Raw genomic sequence first — 20,895 nt, forward strand, 5'->3', positions numbered from 1 at the left:
AGAGTATCCACCGCCCACACTCACTTCCTATTTGGTGATGTGAGCTCTTCCACACACACTGGTGCCCACCATGATGTGCTAATGCCCACTGCCCTCACCAGGGGCCGAAACAATGGGGACTGCCTGATGGTGGACTTTAAATCTCCCAAACTGTGAATTAATGTGTCGTTCTTTCTTCATAAGTTAAATGGCCTTCATAAGTTAATCTTGTAGTAATGCAGTTAGTTGACTAATACAATTACACAAACCGCACACAAGTCCATGCCTCAACAAAAGGCAAAGTCTGGAGTCCTGCAGTGTCCTGTGGTAGACATAGCATGGCTTGGGGAACAAATCCAGCATCCTTTGCCTCCTCTTGGCAAGGTCCTTAGCCACTATGAGCCTCAGGATCCTCATCCTTCAACTGGGAAAAATTAAGCCTATTTTGAGGATGATGGGGGTTGAGGGGGAGAGTGTGACACGGGCAGGACAAAGTCATAAGCAGGTCATCGCAATATATGGCAAATGCAATAATAAAGATAATCTGGAGCATTATGGGAATACAGAGGTCACTTGTCCATTCTGGGGAGGAGGTGAGGGGTTTCAGGGAAGGGAGGAAATGATTCATGAGCTGATTCTCAAAGGTTGAATAGGAGTTAGGACTAGAAAAAAAGGACCAGAAAGAGCAATCCAGAAAGAAAAGACCAAATGAGAAAAAATCATTGTCAATTTAGCTTCCGTGTGTTCCCAGGCTGTTGAAAAGCCCCATTCCAGCTAAGCCAGCTCTGACTATCTGAAAATCCATTTTCACAGTTATCCTATGAATTCTGTCACTGGTCCTCGCCCACTCACAGAACATGCCTTATGGGTGGGTCCAGGCCTATCTGACATTGCTTGTGCATCTGAGGATGGAGCCCCACACCATGCTGGCTTCCTTCCTTCGTTCTAAGAGACAGGGGTCAAAGCCCTAAAAATACCAAAGAGACCCATTTGGTAAATGTTGGAATTGGAGCTTAATTTCAGGGCACGAGGCTTGCTCAGGGTGCAGAGTCTCACTCAAGGCAGAGTTTCTAGCTAAGAACAGAGGAGCCTGCTCAGAGAGAAGGGTCTCGCATAGGGCATAGCTCAGGATGCAGGGTCTAGCTCAGAGTGGAGGGTCGAGATCAAAGAAGAGGCTCTGCCCCAGCTCTGGCTCCCAGGGCCCATCAAAACTACAATCTGAAGTCCTGACCGTGAGCAGGGTTCATGGCCTTTTCAAGTCAATGGCCCAGAGTTAAGAAGATGATGTAGCTCACTCAATCCTCAGGTTTGGAACCCCAGCTGAGCTGTGGGGAAGTCCCAGGCAGCCCCCTTCCAGGGAGCAGAGGTGGAGAAGCCATGTCTCAATCAACACATGCCAAGCATCTGAAGTGTACCTGGTCACCAGCAGGGGCTTTACCAGTGATGTGATCCTTATCACCTCCTGGAAGTGGCCAGGCAAAACAACGACCACCCAAAACAGTGACCAGCCCTCATTTGTTCCCATACCCGCCTGCTATAGCCTGAAATTCACTATGGTTAGTCCCTTAGGATGACATAAATTAGCTAGCTCTGTGCCTCCTCCCCTAGACAGAGGACATAAGAGTACTTCATTCACAGCATGAGGATGTTTGGGTCAATGACAGAACACATACACAATGGTGGTTCCATTAGATTCTGTCACTAAGTGATGTCGTAGCCATCTTAGTTTACATAGGCACACCCCGTGATGTTCACACAATGACAAAATGGGCTGACATCACATTTCTCGGAAAGTGTCCCCATCACTAAGAGACGTGTGTCTTAACTTCTATGACAATTAAATGAGCAGATCAATATAAACACATGTGGAACAGTTTTTGGAATGCAGCACTCCATACATCTTTGTTAAGATTATTTTTATTCATTATTCCAGGTACTCAGTACACCTGAATAGCCAAGAAAGGGGAAGAAAGGGATATGCATGGTAGCTCAGAGGGAGCACTAAGGTTGGCTTACATACCATGTACAGAAAAAGCACACTGTGAAATATCACTCTGTTGAAAGACAAATTTTGTCCTCACCTCCCACAGTTCATGCCTCAGTTCCGACTTGCTTGTAACTGGAATCAACTGCTCCTTTTTGCCTCCCCTGAGAGATGCTGGAAGCCACATGATGAAAGGGCTCTGTGCTTGGTGCCAGGAGGCTTCCGTTTGAGTCCCTTTCCTGCCAGCTTCTCCAACTCTGCCCTTCCCAGGGTCTTGGTGGTCTCCTGTGCAAAGTGACAATGGGTGGCTGTGGCCACAATGATACTTAAACACTTACACACTGCAATTCACCTTCCGAATCTCTCAGTAATGTTTCCTAATTAATCACCTTGTGTACTGCATTCTAAATTAATTGAATTAAAAGTAATTAAATCCAGGAAATTGAAATTAGTCTAATTAGATTACAGGCACATTCAGAGACCGTGGTGAGGGGTGCCATGTAAATTGGCCAATTTCAGAGGAGAAGAGATAAACTTAGATTATAGACAGGATGTTAAGAGGGGGAGACAGCCGTACAAAGAATAAGTCAAGGTAGGAGCGGTGAGGTCATTGAGGAAATGATAATCACCACTTTTATCAGGGCTTGTTTGTGCCAACTCAACTATTTGTCCCCACAAAACCACTCAGAAGCGAGTGCTGCTGTTATCCCTGCTTGACAGATGGGAAAACAGAGACTATGACACGTGGAGAATTGTGGTAGAAATTCACACGGTTGGACCCCAGAGGCTGCCCCCAGCCCTCTCCAGCCAACCTTCCAGAGCTTTATGTAGGGTTGACTGCATGCACTGAGCAGGGGAAGAGCCAGATGGTGACTGCCCCATGCCACCCAGTTCAGGCTAGCACAACTTGAGGCTGTGGTTCTCTGTTTTTATCTTCCTGGGATGCCCACAATAGATAATGTCCACATACACAGTACATTCAGGGTGGCCCAAGCCAGACACAGCCTGGACCTGTGAGGTATTTGAGATATCATCCTATTTCAAACTAACAATGAGCTTGCTGCAGTTGCATAGAAGCTGGCGCAAGATATAAGGCTCCCGGGTCAGAGCAGAGGTGTTCATCTGGCAGAAGATACAAGGCTCCCGGGTCAGAGACAAAGGAGTTCATTGCTCATAGAAGTAGCAGGGCCAGAGTAGCAGCATTTTCTTGTATTGGTTCCCTAAGCCCCAAATTTCATAAGACAACACAATCAGGGCCAGATGACACCTGCACAGGGGGTTGCATCACAGGAGAGAGACCCCCCCCCCCCCACGTAGGGAAGGTAAATCTTTTCAAATGAACACTAAGCCTGCCTGCCCTTGGCTCTGATGAGAGACACTATCTGCCAAGGTTGTTTGTAATACAACATCCTTGAAAAGATCATCTGGAACAAAGGCTGTCCATGCCTCTGCTCCAAAAACATGCAGAAATTCAAAAGACCCATGCAGAATTGTCTCCCAACAATATCCACTCCTCGTTTTTACAGTCTTAGCTTCTGGCAAAGTCTCCCTTTGAGTAATTCTACTTGATAAGCCACTCTAATTTGACCAAAAGAGGGTGGGACCAAACCTGTTCAGTTATTCTCCTCCAGCATTTAATTAAGGCCTCGGCCAACAGGACTCCAGCCACACCCTCAGAGCGTCATAGGCCCAGTCATCTAAATGGAAGGCACATGCACTCAGGGTCTATCTTAAAGGAGCAAAGTAGAGTCCTCCTTCTGTCACTGGACTCACTTTTCCACTTGGACCCAGGCAGGGATCCAAGCAGAGAAGTAGGGATTGCACAGGCTCCACGTTGGCCTGCAAGGAAAAAGACTCGGGACATTCCATCAACTGTGACAGTACTGACCAGTGAGTCCAGGCTGACATGACTGCCTTCTAGAACCTAGGGCCAAATGGGGACAAATTCAAAGTCCCCTTTCTTGTAGGAGGACTCCCATTATAGAGAAAACGGTCCACAGAGTACACAGCAATAGTTGCCCCTGTGGGAAGCTCCCAGGGTAACTATGATCACCTTCCAGGGCTGCTTGCTTAAGCACTTGCAGGTCTCTTGGGACGACTTCTAAGGATCAGGCCAGGAGACAAGTTAATGTCTGGCTTCCACAAAAGAAGTGGAGTCCCAGAGGTACACATGGTGACCCTAAAAAGAAGGTTATTATTTAGAATTATTGGGGACCCCCAAGTGGGAGCCACATCAGTGGGGGGCATAGGTTGGCTGCCTTCAGTGGAGTCTCTCAGGGGTGGCCGGACGAGCTGTCAGAGTTTCAGCTGGCATAGCATGGAGTGCAGCCCTAGTTTCTGGAGCCTCCCCCAGGGTGTCTATCCAACCAGTTCTGACAGTCCACACCCCTCGTCAGGTGACACTCACCCACCTCAAGGAGTGATTGGGTAAAGACACTAAGAATAGGTGTGGGGCAGATGTCCAGACACCTGTTAACAGGTGCCTTGCTTGGGAAGTGCAGGACAAGGGACATGGGAAATGGGGACAAAATCACCATCAGAGCCAGCTGCAGGGGACGGATAGGCCCAGCAGCCAGTTAATGGAAGGCACTCGAAGGTCTGGGAGAACCATACTAGGGAAGTGTCTTCTGTGATGAAGTCTCCAAGAATGGTTCAGAAAGAAAAATCTCATTCATGTTCCACCATCCCAGACCTCTAAGGACAAGTGCAGGTCTGAGGTTTCCCTGCCCGGGGTGCCAGGGCTGTTGCCCATCATATCAGCCCAGCAGATACCAATGTCACCCTCTTTCCAATAACCTCTGCTCATATTCCTGCCCAGATGTAAGAGAGTCAAGAGCACTATCATAAAACATGCAGAGACACATTATATCCCCGACTTTGGCTCAAGTGGACCCCTGGAAGAGGTCCAGGTCTACTCATCCAGTGGTCACTATGCGAAGGCCAGAGATCATATAAATCCATAAACAGAATCCAGGTGGCCGAGTCTGAGCTAAGTTGACTCTGCCAGGCCTCCATTTGGAGGAGGAAAGAAAGCCACATCATTCCTAGGAAGGATCGGGTAGAATCTGAATTCTGAGTGAAGTGTAGTCAAAGGCCAGGAAGAAAGGAAGGAAGAGGTGGAAACAGAAAGGAATGACCCAGCTGTGGCATAAACATCTGTCACAAGCTAATCTCCCTCGCGCTCATCTAAAATATCTGATTCAGTTACTTCTCAGCTTCCCAAAACAGTAGGCGCCAACTTACTTCCTGAACCCAAGGGTGATCTCAACAGCATAAGGACAAGTCTGCCCTACAGATGAAATTCTGTACCTCTGTCAAGAGAGGAACCACTGGGGATTTTGAAATGACACTTTTTCCATCTTCCACCCATCACGGGATCAATCCCCTCCCTGTCCCTTCTCTGGGGCAGGGGACATCCCGGCAGCATGTTGCACATTCAAAACAGCTCTACAAAGGCTGCGAACAGCACAGGCCAGCTTCCCAAATAGCGGTTTATGTTTGATGCCGAGGTGCATATGAGATAGGTGTGCACTAACCTTCAAGGAAGCCGCCATGATGTTGATTTTTACAACTGAGTTGTTGACCAAAAGAAGGCAGCCGAAATAAGCGAGGCTTTCCTCCTGGGCCATCACCTGAGCTGCTCAAGTTGCAAATAAACAGCAGCGTCACAGGGAATCTTGCTGAATGTGTCAACATTTGCTGCTCCTGTTGCCCTACGTGGACAAAGAGAACCTATCTCCCCTGCCTCGTGTCCCCCTACATGCTGAGCACTGGTGGTTAGGGCAAGGGGCCTCAGTTTGTAACAAAGCCAGCCGAGTTGGCTCTTTGAGGATGCCAAAGAGCCATTACCGGGAGCAGGATGGAGCAGATGGGGGAAACGGCACCACCCATAGTGTGCCCCATCTCCATTAGCTCCTCACCAACAATTAGCCTGACCTTTTCCTGGGAAATTATACTGACTGCAACTTCCACTGCTGCTCAGCCTAATTTGCCTCACTGCTGGGGGGAAAACAAGTCCTGAAGAGGAATAAAAGCAGCTGCTTTCTTTCGACCATCAAAGGCAGAACTGGATGCTGCATGGTGATTTTCAAGGCAATTCAAAATTAACTTCAAATTAGCAAGTGCTGACTCTCTCCCTGCCTCACTCTCATGTTCTCTCTGTGCCTTTCACCTGACTTTGTTCACAAAGCAGAACGGTTCTCAGCCTCCCCATGCTCCACTTTGAAGCCAGCCCATGTTTTTCCACTTCACCCCGGCATCCCGCCTCCTCCAGAGGCATCAATGAGAAGGTCACACACCAACTGTGTGCTTTTTCCAAGAAGCAGTTCCAAGGTGCCAACGTGTTTCCCAGCCAAGAGACACCGGCTCTGGTGTGTGTTTTGCTGGAGATAATCACACATCAGCTAGGTAGGGCGCTGACGGGGCACAGCAAGGCATTCCTGCGTGCTCCCCAGCTGGGGAGGGAAATGGTGGGGAGACAAGAAGGACAGAGAAACAGAGGCTGCTGAAGACATGGATGAGATGGCCCATTATTCCGCTGCTGCTCGTTTAAAGCCCGCAGTTTCGCTGGGATCCATTCCAAGTCCGTCATCTGCAGGAAGACTGTTCTCACCTCCAGGGCTCCATGGAGCCCACTGCTCCCTGTCTAGGAATTCTGCCCTCAACACCCACCCAGGCCCTTGGTTCAAGGCATCCCAGGCCTGCTGTCTCTTTGTCAGGAGCTCGAATAAATAAGCCCCCCTAGCACAGAAACTGAGGCAGCATGGGATCCCCATGGCCGTGGTCCCCAGGCCCCCTTTCCTCTGCACTATCTCCCTTCTTAGATGTCAGTCCCTGACAAAAGGGACCTTACCACATCCCAGTGGCTCCAAAGCCACGCCCAAGTCCTTCTGGCCACAGCCAGAACCCAATAAGTACTTGTAAATTGGATGATGGTTTCCTTCAAACAGTGTTGGAACTTGTTTTTCTCTTTTAATGACCCAAGAAAACACACATGTTAAAAATATTTCCAACCTCATCTTTGTTTCTGCTCGCCCCAGGCCGGTAGACCCGTAACGAGATTTCCCTCATTGTTCCACCAAGGGCTGGGCAGTTTCCGGTGCAATTATAGATTCAGTGGTGGAGGGCTTTTCTTTTCCACTAGGTGACTGTTTCACTGGCAGGAGCAAAGCCGAGTTATGTCTCCTGATTCCGTCTATGCAGTGTCCACTTGGGATGTGCCATAGCCATCTCCAGACGACCCTGGAATCCTGAAAATAGACCAAAGGACATAGCCTGCTGTCAGACTGTGATGCGCAGAGGGAGGTTTGGCCCCAGGCTGAAAGAGGGAGCCTGGTCTTTGACACCAGGTTGGACCAGGGTCTCCATAACAGTTGAACTGGAATAGTCAGGGGAGGCCTGACTAGGAAAGTGATGGGAGAGCTGAGGCTTGAATGACAAGGAGGGCCCAGCAGGCTCTGTGGAAGGTCATTCCAGGCAGAGGGAAGAGCTACAGTAAGGGTTCTGGGGCGAGGATGAGCCTGACATGTTCAAGGCATCAAGAGAGAGCTGGTATGGCAAGTCAGGAAAAATATGGAGATTGAGATGGAGCCAATAAAATCATTCATGGTAAGAAGTTAGGTCTTTGTGTTAAGTACAGCAGAAGTGATTCAAGAGCTTTGCTCAGAAGAATGATATTTGAGGCCGTTCTAGCTGTGGTGTGAACAGTAATGGATGGCAGGACATCCAGGTCGGAGAGAGTCAGGGAGCCGTGACAGGTGGCCAGGGAAGACTGATGAGCTGGACGAAAGTGATAGGGGTGGAGTGAAGTTGACAGATTCAGGGTATATTTTGGTGGGAGAGCCAATAAATCCCACTGATGGATCCTAATTTAGGAAGGGGAGAAAAGGAAAGGATCAAGAATGACACCAACGATTTTGTCCAGAGCCGTGGGGTTGGATGTGGGTGCCATTCACTGTGATGGGAAGGCGTGGGAGGACCAGGGTTCCGCACAAAGCATCCAGCTCGGTGTAGGTGATCAATGGGTGGCAACCATGGCGGCCCTTCTTATTATTATCATTCCTGAAGTGGACACTGTGGTTTGCTGCCAAGGTCTCCTCCTCAGAGCCAACGCACCAACCTCCAGCTGACTGTTTGGAAGACTCTGCTTCTCTCACTAGAAACTGCCTTAGGCTGCAGCAAACTGCCCATTCCAAGGTTGCACTCCTCCTGAGGGGGCCACGGCCAATGAATGGCCGACCTTCCTACCTCATCTGGAGACGCTCTGGAGGGCCATCCTAGCTCCGGAGCTCCCAGAGCACCAGCCTGAGCCTTGGCTGTTGCCTCGTCCCTCGGGTGGACCTGCCTCCTCCCCTCCCCACAGGTGTGTCTCCCATGAGTACCCCAGCTTCTCACACCCCCACCCTGTCTAAGTCTGATTCCAGAGAGCCTAACCTAACTATCACGATGATCATCATCCTCAAGGACAGATCATGTCTAGAATCTCATCCCATCCAAAAGTTAATTCTGAAGAATTTGGAAAGTGCCTCCCTCCTGGAATTGCCTAACTCCCCAAACTCTCACCCGCTCAGCACAGATTCCTTAGAAATGGCCTCCTGGCCTGGGTTGGCTGGAAGTGGCGTCTCTGTTTTCTAGGAATCTGTCTGCAGAAGCACTTCTCTACAGCGCCTGGATTTGTGTCTAATATTTACGTCCATGTATCACAGAATGCACTGTCTGCCTGTAGCTGGGCAGATGCAGGGTCACTACACATGGGGTGGGGAATGAGCGTGTGGGCTGTGGCCTGTATGCATGCATCTGGTCAAGAGGACATTCGGGACTAAACTCCAGTCTCTATTCCCCTGCCCAGCAGGACATCCTGGTGTATGTAGCACAGTGCCTTCCTCTGATCACCAAACATTCTCCCTGACACAGGTCACTTCTGCCCAGAGGGGCACTTTTTTCTTGCTCAAAGGCTCTCAGTGAGAGGAAGCAGGCTGAGCCGGCGATTAACCCTTGCCGTGGTGCTCCGGGGGGCCCTTCACTCCTTCACTCTGCGGCATTGCAGGGGGTTCCTGCCAACCACACTGCCAGCTACTCACCTCCTGGCTCCCTCCTCATAATGCTGGGAGGACCACAGGAGGAAGGAGGAGAAGGAGGGGCTGCATCCAAACTGTTTGCTTCCTATTCCTGGCAGCATCGCCCGCCAGCCTTCTTCTCACCAGCAGCCACAGTGGATTCCAATTCATCTCTCGTGTCACACACTCAGAACCAACCATGGCACATGCCCCCTGAGAGACATCAGCAGCAGTCTGCCGGCGCCCCAGCCTACAAGTAGTAGCTCCAGCTCTGCACAGTTTTTTCTGTGAGCTTCCAACTTCTAGAAACCCCCATCTCTTTCTTTGTCCCTTGCTCTTAGGGTGAAGTTACTGTCTCTGTTCTCCATGGCCACTGCTTCTTTCCAGTCCTCAGTTCTCTATTTTAAAACCTCTTTGTTAAAATAATGGGTTCTGTTGTTCTGACTGGCCGCTGTGGATGGCATAAGGCTTCACCCCCTAACTGTCCCCAGGCAGAGATTCCTGCTGTTTTAGGTATTCATTTGTTCATTTAACAAACACATTCCCACTAAGATTCCTACAGACAGAAGGAGGTTTTGATTACACTCACACATTAATGTTTGTACATATCAGGAGGTGTAATAGGACATAACTGGGAGAACATGTGACTCTGATTGACACTGGGAATGGGGAAGCAGAGGTATTAGACAGGAAAGAGCGTTTTCCACATAGCCATCGGAAGTTTTTACAATGAGCCATTTATTAGTCTTACATTTTGAAAAGCTGAATCAAAGTCGGGTGTTACATACCAACTGTGAGCCACGCTGAGGGGCGGCCTCAGACACAGAGGCTTCACCCTCAGCAAACCCCTCGCTGCTCAGCCCAGGAGATGCTGCAAACCGGCAGTGCCCATACCTGGGTTTCTACTTCTCCTTGTCCACAGATTCAGAAGGACATTCATGAAGGACTAGAAATGGAGGGTGGAAATCTAGACAGTGGTAGGAGCCCCCAGACAATACCGCTAACCTAAACTAAAAGGGTGCTCAACAGAATATTAAGGTGGGAGGTAACCTTTGTGCTGAAGGATCTTAAATGTCCCCAAAGTCTCGTGTATTGAAGGCTTGGCCACAGCCTATGGTGCTGCTGGATGGTGGTAGAACCTTGAGGAGATGGGACCTCGTTGGAGGAAGATGGTCGCTGGGGGCATGTCCTTGAAAGGATATGGGGACACCAAGGTGCGTGTGCTCACCCTCTTTCTCCCTATCTCTTTATCTCTTCATCTCTATATATTTGTGTTTCCTGGACCCCGTGAGGTAAACAGGCCTCCTCTACCAAGTGCTCGGGCCATGATGTCCTATGTGCCACAAGCCCAACACAGCAGGGCCATAAACACGGACTGAAACCTCTAAAACCATAAGTCAAAGGAAATCTCTTCTCCTTTTGAGTTGATTCCCTCAGGTGTTTTGTTACAGTGGCGGAAAGCGAAAACACTTTGCAAGGTCGTGCATCAGAAGTGCAAATGTAGAAGTGAAGAAGAGTGAGAGAGGGAAGTGGGAAAGATAAAAAGACACATTTTAGTTGCACCCCTGGACACAACCCCCAAATTGTTGCTACCATCCATGGTGCAGTAACCACACAGTCTGAGCAGAACTCAGTTTTAGGGGAGGTCGTGAGCAGAACCCCAGTTTTAGGGGAGGTCCCAACTGTTCTAAGCCACCTGGGGCAATCCTAACTGGCCCCCGCCCTGACCATGGGGATTGGCATGGGTAACTTAGGATATGGCAGTCAGCTTAAAATCCTAGACATTTGCTTGATGATTGCTAATGATACTCTCTTTCCAGGAGTGATGGTCAAAATATTTTATAACTTATCCAGGCCAGGCTCTGATTCACAGGAGAACAAACCTATGAATCAAAATAGGCCTGGCTCTAAACAATCCCTTTGGTAATATGCTTAATGCCTGAAGTAGCTCTGCTTCTCTCTCCATGGCTGTGAAGCATATGATTGGAGATGTCACTGGCAGCCTTTTTGTAATTATGAGGCAAGCCACCCTAAAGATTAAAAGGATTCCCAGAGAAAGTCTAAATCAAGAGAACTGTAGAGCCAGAGTCCTTGGTCAGACTGGTCAAACAATAAAGCCCATACTCCTTTATTGTTGAATCTTTGAAGTTTCTGCACTTTGTGATTGATGTGTTTTTCACCCTCTCAATTATCTTCTTACTTCACACATGGTTAAGCGGAGGTCCGGAGCAGAGAAGGGCCCTGTCTAAATGCTTACAGCACCAGGACCTCGATCTTTTGTCTGTCCGACCAGTGCTCTTCTAATAAGCCATAAAACCTCTTCTACCACATTGTCTGCAGCCACAGGGACTCACTGAGTGCTTGTTGGATGAGTTAATTACTGAAGGAGAATAGGATCAGAGGGAAGTTCTGGCAGGGCCAGAGGATAAGCAAGGGTTTGGAGTGAGGGAGAGATGACACAAAAGGGGACAATGAGAAGAAATGCCCAAGAGCTTATTCTATTTCAGTCACATGAACATATTTGTACTACAAAAAGCTTCATTAAACCCCAGGCTTTCTGAGGATAAATCTCCGCTTGCCACTGGGTCCAGGAACAATAAATACCCCAAACACAGAAAGCTTTTTGAAGTTCATTACAAAAACGACTGAACGGGCTCCATGAAGATCTCAGAGTGCCAGATCTAATGGGCCTCGAGATTGGTGGGTCGAGGAGTGGATGGCAGTCTCAGGCCCGGGGCCATCACGCTCCTTAGGACAAGAGGATGGGACAGACTGTCACCGTGCAGGGAGCAAACACTGTCTCACTAAACTTGTGAATTCAAAGGCATGTAAGGAGCCCAGGGCTCATTCCTGGGTTGAGAGAGTGGGATGTGCTGGCTGAGAGCCCCGAGTTCAAATCTGCACCTGCCCTGGAAGCTTCCTGGTTCTGGGCTAGGTTTGTTCTTCAAGGAAACTCAGTTTTCCTCGTAGGTAAAAATGGAAATAATTCAGGGCCGCTGTGCTTTATCTTCGGACCAGATGTTTCAAAAGTCAGAAATGTTAGATTTTAGAAAAGTTACCTGGTGCATGACCCAACACCCAGTGGGTTCTGGGGGGGCACCCTGCAAACAAACACGTTGATCTTTCTGTAGGGAAGCATTCTGATATTTACAGTCAATGGGATGATGAAGACCAAATATAACCGCACCTCAGTTCTGTCCTCAAAAATCTTTTGGTTGTCAGAGCTTTGCAGATTTGAGGAATTGGGGGTGAGGGACTCAGCTTATTTTGAGGACCAGAAACAGGTGGGTTTGGCTGTCAGGAGAATTGAATGAGAGGAAGCATGTGCAGGAGTCACTTGATGTGTTACTAGTGTGATTTTTCTTCTGTTCCTTCAGAAGAATGTCCCAGCCAGGCTCCAGGGGGGCTTCCCTTCCCTACCCCGAGGAAGGCCATCCTTTCCTGGCCCACTCTGGGGCTGCACAGAGGCCTGTTTCCCCTCTAAGGTCAAGGTGCTACCAACCACCCACTCTTCCCAGCCAAAGCCCTCTCCACTCACCTCAGGGCTGGTGCAAGGGCCACGGTGAGGTCCATGTGGGGCGTCCTCAACTGGTGGTGGCCAACCCCTCCGTTTCTCCACCTACTTTCTTAATGGACAGCAGGGGTTTACCCTCAGCTCTAATAAACCATAAAACCTGCAGGTTTCTCCACAGGAAGTAAGGCAGGTGCACAGGGACCAGCAGTAGAGTCAGGCAGCTAGGTCAAGGGCAAGGTCACCAGGACTGGCCTTTTATGGGATTGTGCAGAAGTCAGATACAGGGCCAGACGAGGGTGAGAAGCTCAGGCAGCCAGGGCATAAAACTGAAGGAAGCCTGGGTGCCTGCCTCACCTTACCCTCATCCTGGTTGCTCAGGTGTGTGGACACAAGGCTAAGGCCAGCCAACCGAACCAAAATAAAGAAGGCCGGAAAAGAGAAAACTGGCAGAAGGGGCCTATGCTATCCTCTACTGTTGCCTAACAAACTAGTGGTCCAAAACAATGGCAGTCACTTTTGATCCCCCACAGGTCCTGACTCAGGGTCTCTCATGGGGTGGAAGCTACGTTGTTGGCCAAGATGGCAGACCCTGAGGGCTTGACCTTGGGGGTAGAGAATGGAAAGTCCATTTCCAGAGTGGCTCCTTCTCACAGCTGGCAGGTTGGTTCTGGCTGTCAGCTAGAGGCCTCAGTTCCTCTTCGTGCACTGCTTGAGTGTCCTCCTGACATGGTGGCTGATGTCTCCCTGGGCAAGTCGTCCAAGAGACTAACATGAACACAGCTGTTGAGCAATCTCAGCAGTCACAGCTGCACCATCTCCACAGAGTCTGTTGGTCACAAAGGTTGAATGCACTGTGGGAGGGAACAACAAAGGGAATGCGTACCCTGAGGCGGGCTCACTGGGGACATCTCAGACACTTGGAATCATGGTCTTCTGGCCCCCAGTAACTTACATCCCTTCAACATTACAATTACCGCACTCCTGAGGCTTCCAAAGCTCCCAAGATGGCTCCCAACCACATATGCTGCAGGTTCAGGGTCTCATCATCCAAATCACATCTGGGGGTAGCAATGGGCCTGCGGTGCCTTGAGGATAGTTTCTCTCAAACTGAGGACTCCCAGCTTAAGAGGCAAATCACCTGCACCCCACACACCCAGCTTCCATGGTGGGATAGGAATTGATGGTGGGATAGTTGTTCTGGATTCCCTCTCCTTGCTCAAAAAGGGGGGAAACAGGAGGTCTGCAGGAGTCCTGGTCCACAGCAATTCTGAAATCCAGCAGAGCTGATGTCCACAGTTCCTTGGTTAGAATCCAGTCCCACTATTTCCCAGTAATGATACTCCAACACTGCCTGAAACTCCACGCCTGGTCACCAGTTCATTAGGAGCATGCTCTGGGTTCCAGGTTACAAGTGGCAGCACTGCTGAACTTTTTATGATAGCATACTAAAGAACCTTTGTCCTCCATTTTCCAATAACATGTCCTCACTTTCTTTTCTGTTCTTACTGATGTTCAAGGAGGTCATCAGAGTCTCTTGAACTCCCTGCTATGGTTTAGATGTGGTGTCCTCCAAAAGCTCACATGTGAGACAATGCAAGAAGGTTTGAAGGAGAAATGGCTGGGTTACATCCTTAACCTAATCAGTGTATTGACCCCCCTGATGGGATTAACTGGGTGGTAACTGGAGGCAGGTGAGGTGTGGCTGGAGGAAGTGGTTCACTGGTGGCGTCGCTTTGGGGTATATACTTGTCTCTGACGATGGGAGACCTTCTCTGCTTCCTGATCAACATGTGAGCTGTTTCCCTCTGCCATGATATTCTGCCTCACCTCGAGCCCTGAGGAAGGGAGCCTGCTGTCTATGGATTTAGACCTCTGAAACCGTGGGCTCCTAAATAAACCTTTCTTCCTCTATAATTGTTCTGCTCAGGTCTTTAAGTCACAGCAGCAAAAAACAGCTGACTAAAACACTCCCTTTAAGTTTTCAAACGCCTTTCCCTCCAGCTCTGCCCATGTCCAGTCCCAAAGCCACCCCCACATTTGTCATGGTAGCACCCCACTTCCAGGCACCTGGATCTGCACTAGTTGTCTATTTGGTGTAACAAATACCCCAAACCTACTGCTGGAAGCAGCAGTCATCACATATTGGCTCTTGAGTCCCAGGGTCAGGAGGTGGAGTGGCTTGGCTGGGTGGCTCTGGCCCAATACCTCCAGCTGCAGCCATCTGAGGGCTTGACACAGCTGGAGGATACTCTTCAAGGTGGCTCAGTCACATGGCTGTGGGTGGGAACCAGCTAAGGGTTCAGTTCCTCCTGGGGAGCCTTGTGGTAGGGCTGCCTGACTGTCCTCAGGACATGCCCCCATGAGACAGGGGACGTACAAATGCATGTAAACGGCAGTGGAGGTGAGCACAGTGAGGAAGGCGTGCTTTGGCTCATGTGGCTACAAAGAAGAGTTGGCCCATTTGGAGGATCACCAAGGGCTGCCCTGAGGAGGGGTGCCTGGGCTGAGCTCTCCCGGCCAGACATACAGAGGATAGAAGGGCAGTGCAGGAACAGGGGACCAAGGAAGGAAAGAGCACAGTTCATTCTACAGTCTAAAGGAAGGCCAGTAAGGCTGGGGACAGAGTAACAAGGAGCCAGGGAAAGGATCAGACCTCAGGCTGGAGAAGCGAGAACCACGCGCTCAGGAGGAAGAGGTGCGCGGCCCAGCCCTTTGCATGTGTGTGATAACCGAAACATCTCAACCCGGCTTCCTATGTTCTCACTTCAACCTTACACTCTGGGACGAGTGCCACCACCTGACAGCCAGCACCCTGGAACTCCCATGGTTAAGCCAATAGGTTCAGGTCACACTGAGACAGCGAGGCCAAGGTCAGACTTACCTCCTCACCGCAGAGCCACCCAGGGCCTCCTCCCGGTGAGACAGCAGCCCCTTCCCACTTCCCCTTCCCCTTCCCCTCTGGCGCATGCGCAGTGGCGCTTCCCCAGCCCTCATGTGAAGAGCTCCCCTCTCCCGCCTCCTGTCGCTCTGGGCCCACCCTGGCCCCAGCACCCTGTCTCCACCCAGCACCCAGGGACCCCCTTTCCTTCGGGTGACAGCAGGTAAGGCCAGCTCCTGAGTATGTCTGCTGGCGTCCTCCACCCCACTCCACAGGAGCTCCCAGTTGTTCCCAGGGCTTTCTGGAAACCCAGATTGGGCAATCGTCAAAGCACATGCAAGCAGAATGGCGCTGTTTGAATGGCTTCTGAGGCGGTTATCTCCAAGCAGAGAAAGGCCAGCTCTCCTGCCCTGCCAGGCGCCTCAGCAACTGCTCCCTTGAGCTCCCAGGGAGCCTTCCAAGCAGATAAGAGGCAACAGTAGACAGGATGGAAGGGCAGCCACGGCTTGGCTATCTGCCCTTCACTAGGCCTGTGGGCATCGTGAGCCAGAGCAAGAAGAGCCCACTATAATTTCCTTCCTTTAAAAACTACCAGCTTGCTCTTGGCATTGCCCTCCCTGCTCCTCTCAGCCAATGGCTGCTGAGAGGAGACAGCACTGAACTCCAGGTCCCACTACTGGGAGCACCCGCGGTTCTGATTTCTGACGATCCGATAGGTGAACACAGAGCTTTCCCACTCTGCTGCTTTCATTCGCACTTCCTATTAAAGTCGGGCATCCTGTCCTTGCCTGTGTGTTGATTACCCTTTTGCCAGTTGCTCTCCTCTCAATGGCTCCAGTCCTTCAGTTTCCCTTTGGAATCCTGATCTCTCCAGACACATCTGACCAGCTAAAGTGGAGCAGAACTCTCCTCTCCGTTGTTTGGAATGCTATACTTCGGTTCATGCGACCTCATGATTGGGTACTGACATGAAGAATTTACAGGTGGATGTCCCCAGCTACACTTCCCAGGAAATGGTGTAGCTATTGTCCCCAGCACTCTGTCTGTGGGAGTGTCTAATGATGTGTCACAAAAATCTCGTGTTGGTGCGGCTAGTGGGTTAGTGGGGACCATTTTAAGTTTGGGGCCTCAGGGACTCTGTCCCAATAGTGGGACCAGGACAACACAGCAGAAGGAACACAGAGAGCTTCTCAAACTTCAACCCTCACGTGGGCACAGGAGCAGGGCAGCCTCAAAACCCCTCCAGAGAAAGTTCTTACACACTATGGGTCAAGAGAAGCTTCAGCAGAGGCTGAGAAGTCTCTGCACAGAGCACGGAGGCCAACAAGACCCACCCAGACCTGACTTCTAAGCAGAGCCAAGACCAGGCTAGTGAGGCACTCAGGGTACAAAATTTAAGGAGTCACTCACTCTTGGTGGCTGACCTTGCTCTTGCACAGCCCGAGAGTGAGGGCCTCCTTAAACTTTATACCCAGGCATTTCTGCTTCCGGACTTCAGTCCAGAAGGCAGGAACTGAGTGGCCCAGAGCAGGAGGGACAGTCCCCTCCATCATGAGAATACAGGGTCACCCTCGCTCCTTAGCGAGGAGGAAGTGCTGACCAACTGGAAGCCACTCTACCCACTTTGTGGCTCTCTGGGGTTGAGAACTTTGTAGCTCTAAGTCCAATGTGCCAGTTCAGTACTTCTCCTTGCTCTGTGGCTGCCCTTGTAAAGTCCTGTGTCAGTCAACGGAAATGGTGTAGCTATTGCCAACAGAAAATGATGCAATACAGGGATTTATTTTTGTTAACCAAACAAACAAACAAAAATTCCATAGGAAGGCCTAGGGCAACTGGGTCTTGCCTGGGCCTCCAAGACTGTCTCTCTGAATACCCACAGAGCTGACCCATCAGGAGACGCAGCAGGAAGGTGCAGAATCAGGAGGCCCATACCCTGTCCCTTAGCTGTGGGCCAGGGATCCAAATCCAGACCTCAGAGTCACAAAGCCATGTTGACTGTTCCACTCCACTCAGCAAGGCCGGAGCAGGGACCCCACTGAGACAGACGTGTCCCCCAGCTCCTGCCCACATAGCCACAGAAAGCCATGAAAAGTGACCTTCACTTCATTTCTGCATCCAAATCTCAGCCTGATGGAATCTAATAAGCAGAACTAAGTTCACTGTCAGAGCTCTGGCTGCAAGGCAGTCTGAGAAAGGTCATTTTTTATCTTCCCAAACTTATAGTGTGGCAAGGCTAGAGGGAGGTAAGAATGAGGTTAAGGGCCATCCCTGGTACCCGCCTCAGGTCCCAGCTAAAACGCCCCAGGTTGGGGAACTCAGAGTAAGGACCTGGCCTGCAGCATGGGAGAGCCTCACCGCCCCCCACCTCACAGCGCTCGCTCTGTGTTCAGCAAGAGTTCACAGATCAGCAGGGTGTGCTGCTGACAGGCCTCTCCACCCAGCCCCTGAGTACCTGCAGGAGAATTAAGCAGTCCAGGACAGGATGCCATAAGCCCCGCCTCCTCTCACCCTGGCCCAGGTTCCCAAATGGGAAAGACTAACCCTGCACATGGGTGAGAAATCTCAGGAATTTTCCTCCCTGGAAGTTTTAGTCCCACTTCTGCAGCTGTGTCTGGAATCATCCCTTGGTGACTTTGTCTGCCTAAGATCCTTGGCTCTGCTTGGCCCAAGTGCTTTTCCAGTATCTCCCACCCCAAGCTGTGGAAGTAAGTTAGCAGCTGCTCTAACCATTTGGTGGAGTATATGTGGCTCCCCAACTGTCAGCTGGAGCCCCAGCCCCTTTAGAGTCTAGATCCACATGACCAGAACCACTAACCCTTGCCTCGCAGGTGTCCCAGGCCTCCCTGAGACTTCCTGGTCACGGACTAAGGCCCCAGCATGCTCAGCCTCAGGCCCGCACCACACTGCACCTCTACACACACTGCGTGGATGGGTCACAAAGCCCAGCCTCTTCCCACCAGCGGCACAAACCAGCTACGGAAAGTATCAGAGGGACAGGAGAGTTATCCTGGGGTGGTTCTGAGCACACTGCCTGACAAGCTACCTACAGCCACCCTCTGGCTGTTCTTCTTCTTTTATAATGACAGCATAATACAGAGCCGCCCTCTTTTTTTTTTTTTTTTTTTTTTTTTGGCAGCAGGGGGGTGGCGGTACCGGGGATTGAACTCAGGGGCATCAACCGCTGAGCTACATTCCCAGCCCTGTTTTGTATTTTATTTAGAGACAGGGTCTCACTGAGTTGCTTAGGGCCTCGCCATTGCTGAGGCCAGCTTTGAACTTGTGATCCTCCTACCTCAGCCTCCCGAGCTGCTGGGGATTATAGGCCTGCATCCTCACCAGCAGGCCAGCTTGTTAAGTGGCTTCCAGCTGACCAGTTTGCCCTTAGAGTCTCTCCAGGCCAGTGAATCATCAAGGAAATTTCTCAATTACTAATTACTGTGAGGACAGTAGCTATTTAGCCTCATCACTAATGTGTATAACAAATTGGATACATGTGTAAATATTTCCTATATAGCTATAAAATCAGAATCTTCATAGAGAGACAAAAAATATGTCTAAGCAGTTCTTTTAGGGGTAATGTTTAAAACGATGAGCTGAAATTCATACCTTCCTAAGATGGGAAATGGCGCAGCTGCTCAGGCCCCCTTCTTGCCCCTCCTCACCTCTCCTGGTGCAGCTCCCAGCCCAGGTGTGCCACACAGCATGCTAGACGTCATCAGCAGTTGTCATCCTGAGGAACAAGCAGGACAGCTGCGCCTGACCCATGTGTGCTTTCAGGGAACACAGAGTACCCGAGACTGTGTCTCTCAGGGCCATGAAGGCTGGCCGCCCTCTGGCCTGCGATCCCTGGTTTCTCGTAAACAGACAAGAGGGGCATGTTAAGTGCATCAAGCAGACGCATGACAACAGCGCTTGGGAGAAAGGAGCCAGCACCCCACGTCCACACACATATGCACCCCCCCACACACATACACACCCAGAGTCTGGCTTCATGTGTGGACCCGGGACAGGATCTCTCCACCTCAGCACTATTGATATTTGGGGCCAGATAACAAGGGCTGTCTGAGCACCACAGGATGATCAGCAATATCCTAGGCCTCCCCCGGCTGGGTGACAGCAGCACCCCTGCCCCCTGCTGGGATGATCAGATACGTCTCCAGACATTGCCAACCCTCCCCTAGGAAGCAAAATCACCCCCTCCCCGCTTGAGAACCAGTACTCTGTGTCTATATAGGCACATATTGTGCTACAGAAATGTATACATACATACAAACAATTAAATATTTATATGTCCTTATTTTAAGTTGGCATCTGGTATAAACTTTTCATTCAATCAGCATATGCACAAAACAGAATTGTGACATATTTTCTTCCTTTTCTCTTAAAAATTAATGTCATCTGTGATAATAGTGACATTTGTGGTGACTGAAAAATAGAACCATCTTATCTTTCTGTAAAGTTGGCATTTACCTTAACCAGTAAGGAAAGGGGCCCCTGGGAGCGTTTCTTGGCTTCCCATGGTCCTTTCCATTCTGAATCCTAACTCTTTAAGTGCCAAGAACCCAGATGGATAAATGGGGTGTCCAATATATCTTGTACTCATCCCTCACCAACCAAGACCTCCCAGGGATTCCCATGCAAATCAACTTAAAAGGTGGAAAAGAAAGACAAGTGTTAGTTAATGTCCAATTCCACAAGATTACTTTCTCAATCAGCCCAACTATAGTATATCAGTCAGAATAGGCTAAGCTATGGTTCAAAAACAAATAATTCCCTCAAAAAATGGCAGTGGTTCATGACAGTCAAGATTTATTTCTCTCAGGCTTCATGGCAATTCCAGGCCACGCTCTGTGTTGCTGTTGCCTGGTTCTGGGTTCCAGGCTGACTAAGCAACCACACAGGGAACAAGGGGAAGTACATAGTCACTCTGAAAGTGTCTGTCCTCAACTGAATGTCACTTCTCCTCGTGTTTCACTGGCCAAACCAAGTCCCATGGCCTTGCCTGAATTCAACAGGCAGGAAGAAAATGCCTCCTACAAGAAGAAGGGCAGGAGCTGATGGACAGTCACAGAACCCAGGTCACATTTGTTAAGTTCTCCCACTGAGTAGTTCCTCCTGTCCCTCCCAGACTCCCTAGCCCCAGCCCCACCCTGCTTCGAGCCAGCCCTATTTATCTCCTTCAGCATGGGATTTTCCAAAGCCTCTCTCCTCTTCCACACCTACATAAAAACAATTTTCAGAATCTTCATTGTTTATTAAGCTATCATCTTCCCACCTGCTTTCCTTTCATCAAAGATAACCAAGAACCAATTTCAAACATTTTCCAACCCAAAATCCAGTTTTAACTGAGATTTACACTGATTACCTTCAAATTCCAGTCTCATAGGATTTCTTTCTTTGAGATATTTAAAAAGAAAGTCCACAGCAGTTTTCCTAGTTGACATGTTGACATTGGGAGCTGCACACTTCCTTGTTGTGGGGACTG

At 49.9% G+C, this 20,895-nt stretch overlaps 1 long non-coding RNA gene across 2 annotated transcripts; it reads right to left on the reverse strand.

Annotated features, from left to right (window-relative positions):
* Positions 1 to 1,940: 1,940 nt before the first annotated feature.
* Positions 1,941 to 15,465, reverse strand: LOC124080653 (uncharacterized). Of its 2 annotated transcripts, none has more exons than XR_009225138.1 (3): positions 12,557 to 15,401; positions 6,977 to 7,212; positions 1,941 to 2,248 (listed from the first exon to the last, which is right to left on the reverse strand). It is a non-coding gene; the product is annotated as an uncharacterized LOC124080653 (long non-coding RNA). The 2 variants fall into 2 exon arrangements; XR_006847753.1 differs by lacking the exon at positions 1,941 to 2,248 and adding an exon at positions 15,414 to 15,465 and having other exon boundaries at positions 6,899 to 7,212; positions 12,557 to 13,383.
* Positions 15,466 to 20,895: the final 5,430 nt, after the last annotated feature.

Source organism: Marmota monax, unplaced genomic scaffold (assembly GCF_021218885.2).
Source record: "Marmota monax isolate L192 unplaced genomic scaffold, Marmota_monax_Labrador192_F-V1.1 WCK01_AAM20220418_F8-fsc00078, whole genome shotgun sequence".
Classification (NCBI taxonomy): Eukaryota; Metazoa; Chordata; class Mammalia; order Rodentia; family Sciuridae; genus Marmota; species Marmota monax.